Source organism: Anas acuta, chromosome 1 (assembly GCF_963932015.1).
Source record: "Anas acuta chromosome 1, bAnaAcu1.1, whole genome shotgun sequence".
NCBI lineage: Eukaryota > Metazoa > Chordata > Aves > Anseriformes > Anatidae > Anas > Anas acuta.
The window spans coordinates 185,299,880-185,323,615 of record NC_088979.1 but is presented as its reverse complement, the minus strand read 5'-3'; the positions used below and the strand labels follow the sequence as shown (position 1 = coordinate 185,323,615).

The 23,736-nt window shown below is 36.5% G+C and overlaps 1 long non-coding RNA gene across 1 annotated transcript in view; it reads left to right on the top strand.

The window, feature by feature from the left end:
- LOC137849747 (uncharacterized) overlaps nucleotides 1-23,459 on the top strand; it is a 29,169-nt gene extending 5,710 nt beyond the window's left edge. Inside the window, exon 2 of the long non-coding RNA XR_011092048.1 lies at nucleotides 23,109-23,459. This is a non-coding gene — a long non-coding RNA (uncharacterized lncRNA). The remainder of the gene's footprint in view (nucleotides 1-23,108) is intronic.
- Nucleotides 23,460-23,736: the final 277 nt, after the last annotated feature.

Here is a 23,736-nt window from a genome sequence, read left to right as displayed (position 1 = left end):
AATATGAATATATTTTAAAAAGAAAAGAAAACAAAACAAAAACTCACAAATGTTTTGGGAAGGATTTAGTTTTGTATTGGGATGACTTTTTTATGCTTGACTTTTTTTATGCTTGATTAACCATTGCTAATTTGTGAACTGGCTAAGACAAGGGTTACTTCTCACTTGTAAGAATGTGAGTCATCTTGGTGGATCCAAGGCATGTCAGTCTTTATCTGCTGTAAAATTACACTTTTCTCTCTTTCTAGAAGTTTGTTGTTTAATTCAGCCTTACAGCTGGATGAACAAAATAACACTGAGTGAATCATTTGCTGTCATCCCTGTAAGCAAGGTTCTTGCAGTAACTCTGAAGTCAGGTCTAGAACTAATGCTGAATTTAAAATATGGCTCCAACTAAGCTATTTTTTAAGAGTAAATGTGAGAGGTCTGTAATTCTCTTATGCATATATTTTTATTATATGAAATCAAATCAGAGAAAAGATACAGAAGAGAACTGATACTGCACTGAGGTCACATGAGCTTCAAACATAAATAATAATATATTTGCTGATAATAACAACTGCATATTACAGACTGTTATACCATTAGCATGCCTAATGATATATACTGATCACCTTTAGTTCACTAATTTCAATGGCAGTTTAAAGCATTTGGTGTACCATTTGATAATAACCACATTACAGGATAGAACTTACCAATACGACAGCTTATATGAAGAAACTGTCAAGTTAACCATGACATCTCAGGTTATACATCGAATCATACTACATATTCAGGCTGAGTAAGCCCATCAAACCCTGTCTATGAAGAGGTGAATAAAGATGGTCAGAAAAACCTCTGAAAAATGAAAAGGATTTTGATTCAAATTTTCACTACTGTTTTCACTACTGAGATGTTTGAAAAATGTTTCCATTCTTTTCACTTTTTTTTTTTTTTTTAAATTATGGAATGTTGTTAGTCATAAATAGCCACAAGTTATAGGGTATTTTCTTAATAGCTGACCTAACAAAATGTGCTCAGGAAGTATAGTAGAAATGGTTTTGATTTACATGCCTTTGGGATTATGCCAGGACATTGTGAACACCTCTGAGTTAATGAAGGGGAGGTAATCAACCTGCAACCCTCTGATCTACAGCAAAATTAGGGAGAGTAGCTTGTTATCTTTCATCTACAGGATGTCTGGATATATTCCTGATTCATTCTTATGACAGTTACCTCATCACCCCATACGGTAGTACTGTATCTATTTTCTTGCGTAGAAAAACACAGCACGAGGTCCAAATAGTGGTACAGTCTAGACAGATTTACTGCATGACTAACTTTGGAAAGCTGAGTTGTCTATATTCTTTGCTAATATTCAGGTACAATTTTAATAGTCAGGTTAGCTAGTCTCAGTGCCTGTCACCTTTTTCCTATGTCCCTATGGGGGATCTGACTCAAAATATGCTCTCACTTCTCTCTTCATGATAGTGTTGATGTACGCACAGCCTCTGTTTTTATGCTTCTGATTTTTTTACTGTCTTATATTAGTGTTATATCACTAAAGTCTCCTGTCATCATATTGGCATAATGTTGGCCCAAAGCAGTGGAAAGTCTGTCCCAAAACACATAGATACTAAGTATCAGTCATTTTTCAGTACTTGAGTCATTCCTGAATGAGGATCATAATACCTTCATCTTACATGAGGTGCCTTGGCTCTATGGAGAATACTACTCTGAGAATAGTAACTAATGCATTGACCGTCCCCATCTGCTTTAATATGGATTTACAACACAGATTTCATATACCAAGATCACAGAGTTATGTGTATGTTTCATCATATTTCATTATAAATCTATGTACTCATTTCCTACTTGGTACTGAGTCAAGGAGAGCTTTTACTTGCATTGAATCTTATGAGATCCAATGCTGTAACAACTTAGATGTGATTAGAAAAGTACTAAATAGTAGATGTAATTAAGGAGTCAGTTACCAAACATTGGTTTAAAAGACTGAAGCTGAGACAAACCGCTTCTGGAAAAGTAAACTGAATAGTAAAGTGAGAAAAGCTTCATAGGGAGACAAAAGTTGTATAGTCAATAAGGGAATTTAAGTTTAGAGGAACACAAAGATGCAGGTAGGTTTTCCATAACTGCCTAATCCAGGCTCTCTATAGTAGGAACAGAGTAAATTTGGGCCTGAATGGCTGTAAGTTCCCTGTATACTTTTATTTAGTCTGAAATCTTTGTGAGAGAAAGTATCCAAATGGGCCAAAGAGAAGGGAGTTGAGTTGACAGAGGTGATTTATAAATTACCTTGCTAACTATACTTGAGTTTGTCTCATTTGTTGAGCTGAGAAGCTTGGTTGACTGTTCATAAGACAGTTTAACACCTAAGCTTCCCTGCTTGGAGATTTAATAGCTAGCGTTTGTCAACAAAGGAATTCTCTTTTCTATGCTCATCTAAAAGTGTACCATATACGTGGTAACTTATAACTGTGTAGTAAGTGACATGTTTTCTCAAGAAGGGTCTAGTCATTTCTCAGCCTTTAACAAACATAGCACCCTAATGTCTATCTCCCCCATTTTTTATTTTTTATTTTTTTTTCCTCCACAGAGGGTTGAAGGCTTATATATATACAGATAATAAAATAGTCTAATTCTGCCATGGTATCAAGTCACATATCCAGAAAAATAAGCTAAATTAATAGAGGCTGATTTATTTTTTTTATTTTTTTTAATGATTTATTAATCTACATACCCTGACCCCCTTTGGAGAGGAAAAGTCCAGTGATGAGAAATTTGTATCTGGAGAAATTGGTATACATTGGAAGTAGACACTAGTCATAGTTAACAGTTCATAAGAATTAAAGGATTAATAAATTTTACATATTTGTTAAGAGTAGGATGAACTAAATATCTGGCATAAAAGGTCACAGTGATAGAAAACTAACCTGTTTATTGACATTTAGTACAATCATTTCAGAAGGTAAGAAAAAGTTACTCTAACTTAACAGGACATTCTTGATGGGAGCATGTTCAGGAGAACTTTGTGTTATGCTGTAGAAGGCCCCACACAGCACTGGAATGGAAAGCCCTGAGTTGTCAGCAGAACCATTGCTGTTTGATACAGGACTTACCAATGTAGGATACAAGAATCCAAGTATTAAAATTTAAGAAAATTACATTAAATTATTCTAACTGAAAGGTAGGGAGAAATCCATATGATTAACATATAAAGATGTCCCATTGGTACTGTGTTGGATTTAGAGCCCAATAATGCATGTACAAAAGAGCAGTGGGGACAAAAACATATGCCAGGCATACCTATAAACAGATAAACAGCTTACCAACCTTTTGCCAGATGCTTCATTTAGGGCTGGTTTTGTAAAAGTTTATTCTAATTTTGCAAAACCAGTACCTTGAGAAATGGACCTTATAATCATGTAAGGAGGTTCCTGTACATGTTAAGAGATAAAAGAACCATTCTTCCTCAGGCTAGAATGTAGAAAAGCATTATTAGAAATGCTCCTATAACCTTTGGGAAACAAGGAAAATGATAAACAAATCAAGTGAGATAGCTCTATCAAAGAGCTTTTCTTTGGGTTTCTAGCTGAAATGAAAAGGATGTCTTTAAGGAGCTTGTGCCAGGGGGCTCTTTCACAGTAACTACTTCTATATGAACAGCACCTTTAATTGAAATATATTTAGCTAATTGGGTGAAAAAAAAATATAATAAATATTGGTTACAATACTGGTTAGTATTGTAACATATTACAACCAACAAGGTTAGGTCAATGGTAGGAACTCAAAGAATGATCCTCTAAGCTTCCTAATCCCTTTGTCTTGAGAAGTTGTCAATATGAGCATCACAGTAAATACATTTTGCCAATATAATCTTCAGCTGAAACTAGGTAAGATATCCTTTTCATGTTTAATGGGATCAACACTTCACAAGGTTAAGGATGAGTTACTTGAACAGCATTTTTTCAAAATTTCAACTGTAATAGAAAATACTTGAGAAAACTACAAGGTAAGGTTGGGATTATTCTGTATATCTAAATGAGGTAATTATTTTCTGTTTTAGCACTGAAACCACAAACCACTATTCTAATTTTGATTTTTTAAAGTTGCACTTATATATATATATATACATATATATATATATTTATTTTTTCAGTTTATATTTTATACTTGTTTGTTTAAACAAACCTGCAATACTTGTTTAATTAAGCTTTCATCAGGTTTAATTTTCTCTTTTCTGGAAGTCCTACGGTCACTACCTGGATGACACAAATACGGACTTCAAATAAAATATTGAAAAGGGCAAATCCCTGTGATGGAGAAAGAAGTGCTGAAGTTTAGCACAGCACCTCATGTTTGAATACCAGTGTCCTGGGAAGTATTTAGGACATAGTTCTAATGGACTTTAATTAGTCCATGTGTAATTTATTTGTTTACATAACTTCCTTGAAAGAGATACTTCCTGAATTGGGAACCAAGGGACAACTGACATCAAATAAATAAACAGTTATTAAGAAACAATCTCTCTCTTTCTTGGCGGAAATAAACTGCCAAAATACTGCATTAATCAGTGAGGAAGAAGCAAGATGAAAAATGTTTTTTTTTTCTCCCACATATTCTGCTGACAATTCAAAACCCACCACAGATGTAATTCTAATCTGTCTCGTGTTGTGGGTGAAAAGACCCATGCAAGCACCCCACTTCTTAAATCTATGCACCTGTTTCAGCCTCTCAATGGACTATGAACAGAAGAATTAGAACAGTTTGGGGAAGAGTGCACAAAGTTTAAAAGCTTTGAGTTTATCTTAGGTAATATTAGGTTTATTAGGTATTATTAGTTTTTTATTATTTTTTAATATTTTTATTAGTATTATTTATTAGGTATTATTAATATATTGGGTTAATTATCTTAGGTTAATAGATCTTTTACCTCATGCAAACCTACGCAAACCTCATCTTCTACCTCATGCAAAAGATGCAAACCTATGGAATTTTATTATAGAAGTTCAAATATTTTCTTCATATAGAAGTGAGTCTTAGAAGTATTGTGATACAGCAAAAATGTCATTTCATCATTTACTTAGGTTTAGATCAGTTACAAGTTTGCATTTTTATGGAGTTCTGTCATAAGAGATCACATCCTGGTTGAAATCTAAGAAAGGAAAGAGAAAGCCCAGTTATTAGAAGATCCAAAATTAATCTTGAACAAAGAAAGTAGTTCACCAAAGTCTAGTCTGTACATTGGTTTATTTTCAACTTAAGATTCAAAAGAAATAGCAGTTCTGTGGTTAAGCGGTGATTGAAGAGGTTAGTAATAGATCAAAGCAAAGGATAAGAGAAAGATGGGTGAACATCTGGGAGGGAAAATGGATAACATTTTCCTTGGTCTGGTCTGAGAAAAAAATGAGAATGTGAGGGAGAGAAAGGGGAGGAAAAATAAGATCAGACTTCTAATGAGAAATACTTTTGTTCAGAATGAACAGTGAAAATTTCCAGACGAATACTTGAAAGATGTTACTGCCATACATTAATCCTTCAAAAAACTTCCTGTAACTAATTCCTAATTTGAAATCTGTTACTTTGTTTCAAATACATTGCACAATTAAAATGCTCTGAAATTGTAAGTCAGTTTTATTCTTGCTCCTTAGAGTTCTGCTGTGTTACACTATATTACAAAGGGATTTTTTGTTCTTCTATTTTTATTTATTTATTTATTTTTCTTCCTTCTGATTTATTTTCCTCTGGAAATGAAAGCTTCTTCTGTATTAACCTTATAACATTCTTATGCCTTATGGATATATACTTCCCCTTTTTCCTTAACAATTAAAAATATTTTTAATCTTACTTTCAACATTTTAAACTTCTTTCCTCAGTAAAGGAAGTCAGCACACAAAATGTTCCTTTAGTTTAACATCTTAATGAATCTAAAGTCATGTCATTTATCACTAAAAGAAAAGTCAAACTAAATTTCTGAAAAGAGTGAAGTTTAATTTCAATAAACAAATAATTACTATATGTATCCCAAGTCTGCAAAACATCTTTGATTTGGGGATTAAGTATAGATAAACAGTAAACACCTATAGATAAACAGTAAACACCTCTGGAAATATTAGTCTAATTCCATCTTTCTGATTCTGCTAGTGGACTTTTATTTACAGCCCTCCATTCTTTATGTTGATGGTGCTCCTGACCTGCACATGGAAATCATGGCAACTTTCTTTAGAAGAAATTTTTTTATCTCTGCTGGGTCTGCCAATAATACGGTTTGCAATAGTATGGGTGGAAAGTACTAAGTGTCTCCAACTCTTTACCTATATCACAGATCAAAATAAGGCTTAAGGGCAAACTACATGTGTGACTCCCAAAATGTGAATTGAAGTATTGTATGTCAGCAGGATACAGTCTCCTTATTAAGGGAAACTCTGTGGGTGGAAGAGGGATTATGCTGTAGATGCACAATTAGTCAGAAAAAAAAACACAACATGTTCCTCCCTGTGGTCCAGAGGAATCTCAGAGGACATTTGGTGGTGGATAAGATGCCCACCATTTTTTTGATGGGAATATGGATTTAGGCATTTTTAGGGAATGAGGTACTTAATTTTAGGATGAGAGCTCTAATCATTGAGCCAATGAATAAAGAAAAGTTCCTCCTTTGGCTCTGGTTATATAAAAATAATTATCTTCTATTGCATTTCATGCAGACACCAATTCCATGATTATGACTTTGGTCTTGGGAGATAATCACTCAGTCCAAGCCCCAGGGTTGGCAACAGTTGAGCAATGGGTTTTGAAGGTCACAGTTTTGGACTTAGGCAGAATTTAAGTACTAATTTGTGGGATTTGAAAGCTTTCCCAAAATCAGAAGCTGTGGTATAAAAGAGAATGAAATCCAGTTGTCATGTGTCGCAACTCATAAACACTGAGCTCTGGAAAAGAATAAGAAATAATTTGGATGATAAATCACTGTCGCAGTGTAACAAAAAAGGTTTTCTTAGGTATTTAAATAATTAGTCAAAAAGTGTTCATTTGTTTGTTTGTTCGTGGTTTTTTTTTTTTTTTGCTTTGTTTTTTTTTTTTTGTTTTATACTGATAAGGTAGATGATATTTTGACTCTAAATATTTTAAATGATTGAGGAAACTACTGTGAAGGGGAAGGTTACTACAGGCCTATAAATGCACTATCATGCTTATAATTTAAAATTACATTTTGCAGTGAAACGGATGAGGGAAATTAGTTCAGAAGAACAATTTGTTAAAGCCAGATGCGGCAAAGAGTGATGAGAGTAACTGTGTTTTTAGAATTCTATTCTCCACCACTTTACTAAGATCACAAAAAGTAAGGATTCATTAAGTTTGGTAACATCAAAAAATACACTGAAGGGATGTTTGCAAAAAAAAATTTCCTCAGCAAAAAGAAAGAACTATAGCAGGTGGTCTCACTGACTTAGATACCTGAAGCCCTCATTCAAGTGCATTGTTACTGCAGAACAAACACAAAACCTACTGTGCCTTGCTATTTAGCCATGACATTCATTGTGGTTAAAATGAGTATTTCAGACATTACTTCAAAAATATTTGTTGGGAAAGGAACACAAGCCTTAAAAATACATGCAAATGCAAATGTGCTGTTGGGGGGCTGCAGTGACTGCCTTTCTTTTGACTTCAGGCTCAGATTCCTTTTCTTAGTAAATCAGTCTACATTTAAATTAATGTCAGTAAGAAAAAAAGACCCTTCTGTTGACTTCAGGAAGGCAAAAGATAGATTGTTAGATTTTTAATAACAGGCAGTTCTTCAGCAAGGCAGTTATACATGTGTGGATTGGGGCCATACTACTGTAAATTCTTTTCTAGAATACATTTTATTATCTTTGAGGCTGTATAATCAGGCAGCTTGTCAGTCTTTTGAAAGGAGAGAATAATTGCATCTTCAGAAGTCACATAGTGGAGACATTACACTTTTATTAAGAGCAAACTCTCACTTTTTTTTTTTTCTTCCCAGTGAAGGATCTTCAAATGTGAAAATTTTCAACTAACTTTAAAACGTATTTCACAATTAAAGCAAATTTGAGGAACATAAATATTCAAGCAACAACAAATTTTAAGTGTGTTTGGTACTGAATAAGGGAGTGAGACTACAGCAGTGTTTAACAAAGTCTGGTCTAACAATAGCTAGAGGAACAACAGATTATTATACCTCTTTTTTCCTGTTACTTCTGTATAAAGGTTAGCTCTGTCATTTTATATTTTTCAAACAAATTCATCGTTCTGATAAGCATTGGAAAAGATGTTTCTAACACTAACTGGCTGGAATTTCAGTTTATCTAGAACAAAGGGTTAAGAAAATCTTGTCTCCCCTTAAAATGCTAAGAGACAAGAGTTTTCATTGCTTTCATTTGTAAGAAGAGCCTGATTGAAAATACTTCTGTTTCACTTTTAAAACTTCCTGGCTTTTCATTCACAAATCACATGTTTGTCTTCCCCCGGAAAAGCTTTGCTTTTGTTTTTGTGACCTACATTTGTAAGGATCCTAATTAGCAGGCAGCACTGGGATCTGCTGTCCCTCAATGGCTCTGATGCTCTGGGATCCTAGGCTAAACAGAAAACCTGTTGCTGAAATCTGCATGAAAGTAGCTACCTACATCTGGCTGCCACATTTACATGAACCAAGTAACATAAAAAATCATCATAACTCCAGATTTTCCCATATATTGCATTTGTGTCCTAGTCTGGTAGTTATTGAAGTTAATTTGAGAAGGAAAAAGCATAGAGGTGAGGTGAGCTAAGTTTTGGTTATCCTTACTATAAAAATGTACCAGCATTATATTTGTCAAAACATTATTTCTTTCATTAGTGTTTACAATTGCTTCCTCAATTTTCTTTTATTTTTTTTTTTCTTAAAAAAAATAAAAATCTTTCCTTAGATAAGCTGCTTATTCTGTTTACCTTTGTGTTCAAATGATCATTCTAGCTTATGAGAAAGTGGCACAACATCCTACTTAAATAGCATTAGACCACACAAGAACTAAGTCTTCTCTGTTCTAGTTGTCAAAGTAAATAGCAATTTGGCTGGAGCTGGAATGCAGCATTTGACTGTACTTTTTGTGTTAAAAAACATTTTACGTACTGTGGTGAATTGATATGAACTGCTGCATTCAAGTACATCAGACAACCAACCACTCCCATAACAGGATCTTGTTACTCGCTGGATGACATTTTTACACTCCTGCTATACCTATCCTGAACAGTGCCATGTTAGTAGCTAGCCAACCTAATGCTTTGTTCAACCCAAAATGTAATGTCATTACCATTAGAACAAACAAAATTTTGTATTCTTGGGATTTGCCTTCTGCTTGACTGCATACTCTTTAGTTTTCTGTGCTTAAAGACACTCTTTTTCTCTTTGAAATTTGCTTGTGCCCATTAGTAATTTTCTTATGATGAAGCTTGCTCCTAAATCTCACTACCTGCAACATTTCTTAAAATTTTTAGGAACTTTAGGTCATGGTCCTCACTCCTCAGAAATCAAGCTAAAGTGAAATTAGGCAATGTGTACAAAAGTTTTTGGAAGATACAGATTGTGACTGAGTGACGGTTTTTACTTTAGGAATTTAGGTTGGAAAGACTTATACCTAGAAATACATAAAATGTATTCATTTTATCCATTATCTGTGCAATGTGAACTAGTTACTTCAGGCTAGAACCAGAGGAGCAGGAGGCAGGCTTAACCTCTCACATAAGACATGTTCATGCCTTTTTCTGTTCTAGGACTAACTAATAGTGGGACAGAAGTATTGTCCCAGTGGCAAGACTAGCTTGTTTCCAGAAACTATTTTCCTCAGAGTTTTTCCACTCTACCCATACTCCATTATCTGCCATGAGAGGGGAAGGAATGTGCTGTGCATCATGCAGTCATGCTGCAAATATGCAGTCATGCTTGCATTTTCTGGGAAACTGTAGGAGTCATTGCATATGTGCTTTAAAAACAACTTTTTGCAACTACTAAACTCATTGCACATATGAAAAACTACTAACTTCTGGCTCTCTTGCAACAGTAGTCATTCGGTTTTCCACTGAACAGCAAATCAGTATACCAAAAAAAATGGTATACCTAAGGGTTGAGGGGCATATTGCAGAGGGTCAGAAAAAAAGAGTTTGCTACATACAACCCTCTCCTGAGACTGAACAAAAGGGCTGCTTGCAGCCTGGATGCATGTACATTTGCAGTGACTCATCCAGTCAAAAAGGTTGCACAGTGGAGACTGAGGGGAATTGATGTTCATGCTGAGCAGTTGCTAAAGAGCCAAGAGAGATTTGGCCTAGATATCAGTCCCAGGAGCAGAATCAGGAAATGTTCGTCTTTTATTCAGTAGACAAGATGGTTTCAAGAAGGGAAAAGTTTCACCTTTATTTAAACATCTTTGTCTTTTTTAAGTGTCTGACAAATTTCACCTGGAAGAAAATTAAGTCTGTTCTCTCAAAAGGCAGTTTTCTTACTCAGATAGACAAATTAGTAGGTGAATTTAAGTCTCCCATTCTGTCCTGGTTTCTGACTGTTGGCTATAATAGGATGGTTAGAAGAATATTGCCTTCTCCTGCCTTGCATTCTTCAGTGCATTAGATGTCCTCCCCTTCACATATGAAAAGCATCCCCTAGCTTGGCTATGATTGAATTAGCTGCTCAGAGCTTTCAGACTTCAGACTTTTTGGTGCCCACTTTCTGGCAGAAACACAGGGCATGCTTATAAATCACAGTGGGGTTAAAGGTTTCCAAACTGACATGTCTGCCTAGTGCAGCGCAGTGCCAGGCAGAAATATGAAACTGAATCTCAGACCAACAGAGTAGCATTACGGTGGCACTGCATTCGTTCTAGTGAACGATTCTAGAAGGAAAGGCTGACTTGACTGGCTCCAACCCAGCAAAGTTAAAGCAAGTAAGCTGCTTCAGCTTTTTTAAAAGACGCAGTCGCCACCAGCTTAGGACTTTTTGTGCCATATTTGATTTACATAGACACATGCTTATAAGCAGTTTTATAGTCACTAAGGGATCCTGGACTTTGCTGATATTCTTCACAAGGCACTTTGCCAGTGCCAGAAAGCTTTTTTAGCAAATGCTGGCTGCTGAGAGTTCTTCCTTTCAAAACTTGCCTGTTCTGTTGGCTCTTGGGATCATCTGTACAATGCACATCTGGATAGGATTTTGTCTCTATGTCCATTGAGCATCTAAGCTCTCACAGCAGTCAAAGGAGATCTTGTCAGTGGAGTATAGAGAAATATTCAGCTCACAAGTCAACAGTGTTTGCTTCAGGTGAGCTGATTTTGTTCTCCAGGTAGGTTATTTAATATGTCAGTCCTCAAGTTTCCTCCTTTCCCTTATGCCATTCTGTGCTCTGGAAGCTAAAGTGACAGGTGTCACAGGAGCAGTCTAGATCTGCAGTTACAAGAATTTGCACTGCACAGGAATGATGCTTTGATGTTAGCTGTTAGCCCTTAAATTGTCCCTTACCCTGAAATCACCTTTAATTCAACGCATGTTAGGGCAAGAACAAGCAATATTTGTCTGTGAAACCTTATACAGCAGTTACAAAGGTTTAGAAAACCTTTCAGTATGACAGAAATAAAATGATCCTTATTGATCTCTTTCTTTCTGTGTGACCAGCAGATGAGTTGTGGATGCTCCAATTACTAGATCACTTATTAGGGTCTTTTGTACTTGAATGTTAGCTTGTATTTTCCATCTTTTCCTGAGTCACCTAGAGATTTAAGTCAAATCCTCTCTTTCTGTCTCCCCTGAAATATTATTGGTCATTTATTATAGAAGACAAGTATAAACCTTTTTTTTTTCCAATTTTTTTTTTTCTGCTGTCTATTGACAATCACCACCTCCCCACTTCTGTAGAAATCATAATGTCTCAGTGGAAAGCCTAACATCCCAGTACCTCCACCCATAAAGGCCAGGGGGGTTGAAGCTCTTTACTTCCTTCTTCACTTCCCTTCCACATGAACATCAAGCAATTCTCATGGGGCTTTTCCAAACCCTGAATGTTATTTTGACAGCCACACAAAATCTAATGTATAAATGGAGTTCTTGGCATGAAGTCCAGCAGTGATTCTTGGCTGAGATTAGTGAGGACAGGAAACAGCCACTCTGGAGTAATAGCAGACTTGGCATGGCTCAATTCCCACCTTACACTCCATAAATGCCATGACAACTTCTTAGGTGTTCACTGCAGAGTTTGAGACTTGGAGGCCTCTAAAAGGAGGCAGCTGTTCATCCGTGCTGCCTGCCATTGTGCTAGTGGAAATGGGTGCCCATGATCATTTGACAAGTTCTGCTCTTTTGCATTAAAGTGAATTATATTGGGAGAGAGGAAGTATGGGTGCTGCAGAATTGCGCACGTTGCCTACTTCGTAAACATAAAGGCCTCTCCCATTTTTATTCTGTGTTCCACACAATTATTTGCCATGCAGTAAAAAAGTGCACATTTCACCTCTAAAAATACAGTTGTTTTTCTCCTATCATCAAGACACTAGAAGACATATATGTTTGCACTCTTGACTCAAAAGTTAACTATAATAACAAGTGACCAAGGGAAGCCAAATTATTTAAAAGACTCTTGAACTCAGCAATTTTCAGCTGAGTTGGAACTTGAAGCTTGCTTTCTCTTGTTCCACATAAGATCCTGAGTCAGGAGATAGTCTTTGTATGCAATCAGGCTCAGGCACTCCCTTTCCTAAATCAGCTTCTGGGAACAATCAACCTCAGCAAATGTGCCTGTTTCCTTCTGCCCCCTGCTCACAGCATCTCCCTGGAAGTGAATGGACACTCTTATACAGTAATGACTGCATAATCAGAGAAAAATATCTCTATCTCCTTTGCTTTTATTCAAGTAAAAACATTTTTAATGCAAGTGGTGTCTCCTCTGAAATAATCCTGAGTTGATCAGAAAATCTAAAATTAAAACCTGCAAGTACCTCATACATAAAGCAGTGAATAAAGTGCATGTAAAACTATCCTGACAGAAGTAGCAAAAGTATTGTTTTTGTGTAGATACTTAGTATAAGTACCTGATGCCAGTCTGAGGCAGCAAAAGCAGTCTTTAAGTACTTTGGAAGTACTATCTGGAAGTTTTATTTTACTGTTATATGAGTCAAAATACACAGAAATAGATCTCTGATTTTGAATGTACTATTTTGTTTATATATGTATGTCTGCTGATTATTTTATCATCAAGATTCTTCATCAACCTTTAAATTATAACGCTCTTGCAGATTTCTTATGCTGAAATTTCAGGTTGAAGGAATAGCGAATGCTACTTACGCTATGATTAATGCAAAGTGGTTTTGGTAAGAGGGATGTAACGACACTGTTACTAAGTCTTTCAGTGTCATTTTGAATCTCATCCTTGTTTAGCTGAGGCATAACATACCTTCTTGAGACATTTTACTGCACAAAGATCCCTACTTCCTTTTTATTTTAAAATTTAATTTCTATCACTACTGCTTAGGCATAGAGTTTCTTGAAGATTTATAAAGCAAAGTTCTAAGTTCAGTGAAGTTTCTGGGAGACAGAAAGACTGGGAAAGTATTGCCTAATGGGGTATAGCACAAAGGGCATGAAAGAGAGAACAGGCAGAGGTTATAAAGTTTTCTGATTTATCTTCTTAGGACACAGTATGGTCTCCACGTCTGTAAGCTCAAAACTTGACAGCTAATAGTGATATGTATATTCATGTACTGCTTTTCTTAATTCATGTCAAATGATGAACCATGTATTAAGTAGGCTAGGCTTATGAGCCTGGGTGCTTTACAGTCCAGATTAACTCATCAATGTTTCATTAAAATGGTTATTTTTGCAAAATTAGATTTGAAGATTAAAGTAAAAATAACATTTAGGTGTTTTTTGGTTATTGTTGTTGGTTGTTTTAATTATGCACCTTTTTCTAAGACTGAAATTTATTTTTGAAACTTAAATGGAATTGTCCCCTATGGTTTATGTCTATCTTAACATTTAAGGAGACCTTACCTATGGAATTACTGTTTTCCTTTGTTTTGTCACTTTGCTATTTTTACTAATATAAAATTACTCTTCAGACTAAGAAGTCTGACCAGAAGGAAAACAAACAAACAAACAGAAAGAGAAATTTGTCCTTTTCCTCCTCTTGTTTATGTATTTCCTTACCAGAAACCTAACAGTTGCAGTAGTCCTGTTCAGTATGTGAAGCCAAAGGTTGTCAACACGTTGACATACAGGAGATCTGGGTATGCCAGAATAATGAAATGCATGTAGGTACTATCACTAAACCACTAAAGAGCATCTGTTGTGTGATTTGGAGTGCCTGCATGCTGGTGACAGGGCAGGTGTCCCTCCACTCTGTGGGCCCTGCAACAGGAACTGGACTGAAATAGATTTATGGTAACATTCAGTTCAACTGTGTGTGATGTCTTTAAAGCATGGTAAGTCAAAGGCTGAGAATACTTCTGTGAAAGGGTTGTGTCACTTAACATGTCCAAAAGACTAGGCTTTAATGTACAATGTCTTCCTTCCATTGTTAAAGTTGTCACGAATTCTTATATACCCTACAAATAAGTTTTTCCAAAATGTGTCAATCACCATGTTTTCAAACTGTCATATCATTTCTTTTATAAAAGCAGATTTTTATTGCTTAACATTGTGTATGGGACCAGATGCTCATCTTCAGTAAGACATTGTTACTTCTTCAGGTTAGACGATCTGATCTGATCTGATCAGATCTGATGATCTGTAGTTTGGTTTGGAGCTGCCTTGAGAAAGTCATCTGGGTTTTGGTCTCCTGATGTGTTGTCTTTGTTTCTGCAGTGTTTTGGCTTTGTATGAGAATGAGAAGGTTTGAGCTACCTAACAAAGACAGCCTTGACTGGGGCCTGGATAACAGAATCCAAAATTAATGTTCCCAACAATGATGCTTTGTTGCCTGAATCTTTTACTTTTTCAGATCGTAGGAAGTTAAATATAACCTGGATGTGGCTGTTCTAAAGAACTACGTCAGCATTTGCTGCTTGGTTTTCTGTGGAAAATGACTAAAGTTGTCACTGTCTCTGAAAGTCTGTTCCCAACCCAGTTTAACACAGGAAAAACATTTAGAAATAATTGGCTTTTCATAAGTTTTGTTCAAATACTCATTTGAGTAAAGGAAATAGGTCCTCAAAGTGTTTGGAGTGATCACAGAGTGTTTCAGGCTGGATAGGACCTCCTGAAGTCAAGTGGTCTAAACACAGATCTAACCAAATCAACTAGTCATTTTGAGCCTTGAACACACATTCAAAACTGGAGGCACCATAACCCTTCTGGATGTTCTGATCCTGTATTTGACAACCCTAATAGTTAGAAAAAAGTCTTCATGTGCAATTGAAATTTCCAGTCTTCCAAATTGTGTACTTTGTCTCTTGTCCTATAGCTGTGTTCCTCCAAGAAGAGTCTGGGTCCATCTTCTTTGTATTATCTGGCCACATATTTGTAAAAAGTTGCAGTGTAAATTCACATTTTTTCCCATATAAAATTTAGTGTTATATAGGTTGATAAATGTAATAATTTACAAATAGTGTCGCTGGTAGAAATAGGTTTGGTTAACAGAGAGTTTTAAAAGTTTTACAATAGAAGAGCCAATATACTCTTCAGATACTTGTTTGTGCATCCAGAAATTATAACAAATTTTAACATAAATGCAAAACCATACCTATAGAATATTTGCTACTTATTTTTTTTTTCTAAGAAGCTCATAATAAGTAAATATTTTAAGACTAAACTGACAAATACCAATCATATCACAAATGAGAGATGATTTAAACAAATAATTCCTTTGTAATCAAATGTGTGACATCTAACTTTTACTTATTAATTGTTGTCAACTTAGAAGGATGTCGTGGTTTAACCCGGCCGACAGCTAAACACCACGCAGCCGTTCGCTCACCCTCCCCCCTCCCTCTCTGGGACGGGGGAGAGAAATGGAAAGTGAAGCCCATGAGTTGAGATAAATACAGTTTAATAAGACAGGAAAATAATAATAACAATAATAATAAAATAATAATAATAATAATAATACAATCGTGATAATAGTACTACTAATAATAATATGTACAAACAAGTGATGCACAATGCAATTGCTCACCACCCACTGACCGATGCCCAGCCTAACCCCGAGCAGTCCGGCCCCCTCCCCCCGGCTAGCCACCCCTATATATTGTTTAGCATGACGTCAGATGGTATGGAATACCCCTTTGGCTAGTTTGGGTCACCTGTCCTGGGTCTGTCCCCTCCCAGCTCTTACTGCACCTCCAGCCTGCCTGTTGGCAGGACAGAGCAAAAGACTGAGATGTCCTTGGCTTGGTATAAGCACTGCTCTGCAACAATTAAAACATCGGGGTGTTATCAGCACTCTTCTCATCCTAAGCCAAAACACAGCATTCCACCAGCTACTAGGAAGAAAATTAATTCTGTTCTAACTGAAACCAGGACAAAGGATTTCACAACTGATTTTTGAACAGACACATTAAAAATAAATAAATTAAATACTGTTCACTGCAAGTTCTGTTCCTGTGATTTCTGGTGCAATTGTTAGTGGCTTTATAAAAGTGTGGCAGGCATTATCTTCTTATTAATGAACCTTTCAGATTAACATTTATCTTTATCCTGGCAGTTTTTAGATCAGAATGAGAAGCTCCAATGGATGTGGTCACTGAGCCTGAATGGTTAAATAATAATGAAAAGATGAAGTGATTTGTAGACTTGGACAACTGTGATTTTCCAAATCATTTGGAAAAAAAAAAGACTTATTTTTACCAAGATAAATCCCAAGATTCTTCATGAATCTTGACTGAGTCCTCTTTGATCTGTTCTTGCATAATACATAAGAATTTGGACCAGATATTTTGAACTCACACTTAACAGAATGCATAAAAATGGGTTAATAAATATTTTTTCCTGCTAAATAGAATTGATTTTCTTGTGGAAGCTGTCCTATCAATAATGCAATACATTTTACATGAGATAAGAAAAGGTGGGATGGGAAAGGGAAGTGGTTCTTCACTCCCAATAAAAACATCATTAGCACAAACAACCAGCAGGCTTTAATTTTCTATATTATGTTATGTTATATATTATATTATATTAATTCTATTAATAATTATATTAATGCTGAAATACAATTGAATAGGTGTGATTCAAGTAAGCTCTCAAATATACAGTCTTCAGGTAACAGTAAGGAGAGGCAAAGGCTTTTACCAGTAGTTCATGAGAAACTTCTCTATTTAGTCTTATATTTCTATTTTATTGATGTTTGTAACAGGAACTAACAAATGTCTGTATTGTATATCTTTCATGTTGTGCTTGAGCACTGGGAACCTATTCATGTGATACTGAGATATAGAGATATAGAGATACTTAAATAATTGCCTTTACAAAATAATAGCTGCCATTTTCACTGCAATATTTTGTTTTCACTGTTAATCCTTTGTTTTCTTTCCTATTGGCATTCTAATTATTTGGCTGTGAATTTTCCTGAAGTTGTACATGAAATTGAGTTCAGGCTCTCATAGTGGAATCTGACAGAGTAACAGTTCAGAAGCCTATGCAAATTTTGCTTTGTTCTTAAGTCAATGTAATAGGTAATACAGTCAATAGTACAAGTATGCTGAATTCCGTAAGTGCAACACAAGGAACTATATTTACAAGCTGGTGTGTAATTTAGACAATTATTGCTACATGCTGTCATGTTTAGATGATCCTCTATCGCGTTCAAAATAAGGCTTCACAATAACTATATTTCTCTGCTTTTGATTAGCCAAATAAAAGGCGATGAATGAACAGCTCATGTTTTACTTCAGACCTTATTAAGATTTAGCCTGCCAAAGCTCATTCCGCATTGACTTGACTTCCAGTCAGCAGCCCTACTAAACAGAATGCAAATCGATAATCTCTGAGCTCTCTTTATCATGTTGCTAAGATTGTCTGTAAGAATGAAAAGCTCATAAAACATGTCGTAATAAAAGGTCTGGAAACTGAAGTCTTCCCACCCTCAGTATTCATTTTACCTCTTCTATCCCTTGCAAAGAGCATAATCACTCAGAGCTCTGCAGGAGCCTTTTCAATCTCTGTACTGCCTTTTAACATCGGAATCAGGAAGGAGTGCAGAGACAAACCTGAAAATAACCCGACCAGTTTTCTGTAAAATGTTAATGCTGATTTTGAGTGGAAAGAGGAGTTTAATTTATATTTCACAGAGATAAAGGATAGTAACTAATTCTTTGACAGATCCTGCTCCTGTCTACGTAAATGGCAATTTATCAAAGTCATGACCGTATACTATTTAAAGACCAGCCAAGCAAGGAGCTGGAGGCCTTTGAAACTGCACAGAGGAGAAGCAAATAAAGAACCTGGTTAACATTTTACATTCTGTATAAGGACTGGTTTGAATTATAATTTCCTTCTGCAAGTCAGTTCAAAATAAAGAACTGGGGATTGAGGGCACAGAGCAGCAAGCTGAAGATGAAGGTGTATCTCCCTAGGCCTGAAGATTAGTAGTATTAGAAAATTCTAGATGAGTTTCCTTCCATGGAAAACATGTCCTATTGTTAATTTTGGAGATGATACGGATTTACACTGCTTTAAACCAGTCTGGTTTGAAGGCCTAATCTGGTTAATTGTAATATTATAGTGCTCATCACCACAATGGATTTTCTGAGAAACAAGGAGCCTAAAGAGTAGGTTCCCAGATCACACACCTCATCAACTCAAGCAAACACATTATTCAGTGTCTTTTATAAACTGCATTATGAATGCAACAAGTCTGTTGTCTTCAGAATGTCTTTGGAAAATGGTTAAAGAATCTCACTTCTCTGAAAATTAAGAGATCTTCTCATTTCAATTGCAAGTATAGAATTTGATGAATTATTGCTAGCTCTTAAACAAGCATGTTTTAGTGTTTTTGAATCACGTAATAAATCTGGTAAACTTATAGAAAGAGATTGTGACAGTTCATCTTTGTTTTTTAAGATGTTTTTTTAAAAACACAAACTCCTTGGAATGCTCTCACAAGAAAAGGTTTCTACTCATATGATATTGGAAGGGACCCTTCTCGATACAACATACATTTGGAATTTACCTTTTCTGTCTAGTGAGATTTGTATGCAGCACTCCATCTAAAGCTGGACAGGAGGCCAGATAATGTCAACAGTTCCTCTGAACTGTGTTGCAAATGCCTCAGCTTAGTGACCCTGACATCATTTGTTTTTCATGGCTGCACAGTGCAACCAGCTCTGATCAGTTGATATACCCAAATGTATTTTTTCAGCTTTCATTTCTATAAACTCTTGGATCATAGCAGAAATTCCAGGTAATAGTGGTGATAGTCCAAACTGATATCAACCATAGTTATAAATGGCCCTCCATAAATACCTGCCTGCAAGATCTTATAAGAACAACTTTTCCTAACTTAAGCACTTCAGTAAAGTGCCTGAAGTAAAGTGGGATGAATCTAGGCTTAAATGTAAACTCTTCTGATATAAAAAATAATGGATTTTGCATTTTATAATTATCACCACAAAAGGTTTCACAGAGGTGTGAACTTACAGCAATTCTTAATGTTTAAATACATTTTCAATAATCAAGTCAGCAAAGCTTCAGGGGGTTGTTAGAGATGAAATAGATGTGTGTGAATTTATATAAATGTTTTGGAGGCATCACAGGAAATCTTCCTCCCCCCTTGCTGTCAAGGGAAACACTGACCTTGGTTGTGTCAGATCACTTTTCAGCATCATCCTGGTGTGCTGCCTTCTTGCGGCTTCTGTGACACTGAAATGAACTAACATAACAAGGAAAGAGAGGAGTGTGCAAAGACATATTTGAAGCACTTCCCCCCCCCCCCCCCCCACCCCGCCCCCCCCAAACACTTCAAGAGTAGTGGGAGAGAATGGTGAGATGCCATACTTACTTTAAGACTTTAAAGCCTGAAGTGAAACTGGGAGGTATTGAATTTATCCTCTGGAATGCCTTTGGAGTTGCACGTACACTTTCAAGAACAAAAAGACAGATAGGTTAGAGAAAAGAGCTCTAAATGTTACTGGTCACTGATGAAAACAGTTTTCTACTTCAGATTTTAAAAATATTGTCATACTTGGCACTGTTCAATAACTCTAATTTGGCCATTAAATTTCTGTCACCTTTGCCCTTTCCTAATGATTGTGACAAAATGCTGTCTGCAATCAGCAAGACTCAATCGTTGTGGGAATAATTTGAATAAATAATCAAGTCTGCAGCTCATCCATCACCTTGACTGATTTCTCTATTCCCTGTTCACCTCTTCATGACATTTGGCAGGTCACTTGATATAAAATATGCAAGTGGTGAACTGAAATAGCCCAAGTCTGCTGAAATATGCTGACTGAACCTGTCATCTTAAAGAAGCTATGCACCTTTGAATGGCAAGCACATACAGTTTCTGTAGGCTTTTTTTCTTGTCATGTTTACATTCCTAGGGTGGTATTTGTCCCCATTACATTCATAGAGCCTTCACATATGAAACTATGAAGATGAGGATTGCCTGTTAAATCTGTCTCAGTTTGGTAGTTTCCAAAAAGATAAGAAGAAAGGAAGAGTGAGCAGGAAGAAAAGCAGTAATAGGGAACTCAAAAGACTGAAGAAAGCAAATGGAAGAATATGAGGTGAGGCCTGAAACTGACAGAAAAAAAAAAAAAAAAAAAAAAAAGCCATGTAGAGTTGTCTTCTGTTTTAATAATATTAGCATAGCCATATTTAATAGGGTTAAATAGGCCTAACATTATTTCACATCCAGGTGAGATCACCTGAATATTTCTGGTGCTATCCACTTGCCTCTCTGCTAGACTAACAGCCCTGGCTTTGTCCTGGTTTTGTCCTGGACAGAAACCAAAACACATCAAGTCCGCTGCAGTCGCTGCTGCAGAACTCAGCCCGGAGTACAGGCACAAAGCTAAATTACAGTCAGTGCTGGTGTGGTGGTTTTACTCAGGTAAAGCCAAGCTCCACCACAACCACTCTCTCACTCCCCCTCCTCCAAGGGATAGGGAGAGAAAATACGATGCAAAGGGCTCAAGGTTTGAGATAAGGAAGGGGAGATTACTCAACAATTACTGTGATGGGCAAAACAGACAGTGTAGGGAGATAATAAAATTTATTGCTTATTACTAACAAGCCAGAGAAGTGAGAAACAAAAAAAACAAAAACAAAAACAAAAACACCTTCCCCCCAACCACGCTCTTCTACCTTCTCCCCTTTGACCTGACTGGTGCAGGGGAATGGGAAAATGGGGGTTGTGGTCAGTCTATAGCACTTCGCCACTCCTTCACAGTCATTCTCTGCCCCTGCTCCATGTTGGGACTCTCCCACGGGATGTCATCCTTCCCAAACTGATACTTCGTGGGTTTCCCATAGGCTGTAGCTCTTCAAGAGCTGCTCCAAATGTGGGTCCATACCATGGGGTCCATCTATCAGGAGCAAACTGCCCCAACCTGGGTCTCCCATAGGCAGCAGCTCCCCCCAGACCCTCTGCTCCTGTGTGGGCTCCTCTCCACAGGCTGAAGCTCTGGCCCAGGGCCAGCGGGAGCTCTCCATAGGGTGCAGCCTCCTCCAGGCCACATCCACCTGCTCCACCGGGGGCTCCTCCACAGGCTGCAGCATGGAGATCTGCTCCATGTGGGACCCGTGGGCTGCAGGGGGACAGCCTGTTCCACCAGGGGCCTCTCCATAGGCCGCAGGGGAACTTCTGCTCCAGTGCCTGGAGCACCACCCGCCCTCGTTCTGCACTGACCTTGGCGTCTGCACGGCTGGTTCTCACTCCTCTCTCTCCCAGCTGCTGTTATGCAGCAGGTTTTTCATTATTATTTATTTTTCCTTTCTTAAATATGCTCTCACAAAGGCAAACAACATCATGTATTGTCTCAGCTCTGGCCAGCAGCAGGCCCCTTATCTAACATAGAACAGCTTCTGGATTCTTCTCACAAAAGCCACCCTTACTGCCCTCCGCTACCAAAGGCTTGCCATGTAAACCCACTTTCAAATGATGATGCTGAGTTGTGGACATATGTTAATTTCTGCCAGCTGTGCTATGGGAAGAGGCCCATCTAGATGTAAAGCAGGACAGCAGCTGGGAATAGCAGAGCTCACCTGGAGGAACCTGATGATCAGGTTTCTACACAGTCAAAGTGACCTGAAGTTCTCTGAGAACTATATGTAAACTGTTCTTTTTGTTTGTTTGTTTGTTTGTTTTGTTTTTCCTCCCACTCCTTTCTTAGAGGGTTCTGCTGTCCCTTCCTGTCTTCATGGTCTTCAGTTTCCTGTGCTTGTATGTTTGTACATGTCTGTGTTTCTTACATTACTGTGAAAAAGAAATTGAGTCAGGATGCATTTGTATTTCATGAAGCTCAGCATCAGATCACTTTATGAGATCATCCTTTTTTTACTAACTTCTCTAGGGAAACCTACATAATTAGGGCAACATTTACCCTATTGTAAAAATAGGAATGATTCTCTGTCTGCACAGAAGTTAGAACATATCTATCTGTTATCATCTGTGAAGCAGATGATTATTTATTTATTTATTTATTTATTTATTTATTTATTTACTTATTTGTAATAGCAAAGCTCAGAACTGATTCTACTTGCTGAGTTCTGCCTTTCTTGTATTGTTAGGCTCTGCTCTGTGGTGCATGAATTATAAGACAAATAATTTAAACAAAACAATTTCAGAATAACCTCACTAGAGGATGAGTGCTTGGAAAGTCCTTTTCAGTGGTCATTTCAGCTATCAACACAGACTCAGCTATGCCATTAAAAATAATATTCATTTTCACTCACAGTGAGAGAGTGGTTACATGAGTCTTTCTCAGCAGTGGGGCTGCCTTATGCAGCTGCTCACTCCTGTCCTTTTGGTACCATATACATTTTGAATATACAAACAATGGATGATATATGAAAGGTTTTCCAGCTGAATAATAATAAATAAATAAATAAATAAATAAATAAATAAATATATATATATATATATACTATATATACTACTATATATATATACTTTTCTACCTACTTTCTTTTCCAGGACAATTTCAGCTCAGCCAACTACATCCAGTATGTCCTGTGGCCAGGAAGAAAAGGAAATTTCTTAAACTATATGAAGAAGTACCATCTCTAAAGAAGTAACACAGCTTGACATGTACAATGAGCCACCCCAACAAATTTTGTATTGTAATGTCTGTTGTTCCCAGGAGCCGTGGCAGATGGTTAAACTGCTTCATCTATGTCTGGATTGTAGTGCAATATAGGCATGCACAATGTCTTAAGCTGTTTTTTTGGTCAACAAAGAAAAAATATATTCCACTTTTGAATTATTTGATTTTTACCATGTTGTACACATTTTCACTATATTAAAAAGATGCATAAAACAGGAAAATTATTTAATAATTTTATACAAAGAGACCTCAATATAACATAATTTAAAGTAAACATGCTTTTCATCTTCAAAGTTTCCTCTCCAGGTATTTCATGATAAATTGTAAAAAACAAATAAACAAATAAAAAAATAAATCTGCTTCTTTTGGGAAGATGTGTTCATAAAAACAAACTAATAACCTAGTAAGGTATAATATATATCATGAAACAACTGATACTCACAGGTGGAAATCTTCATAAAAATGACATACACTTTTGTTTGACAAATATTTTATTGC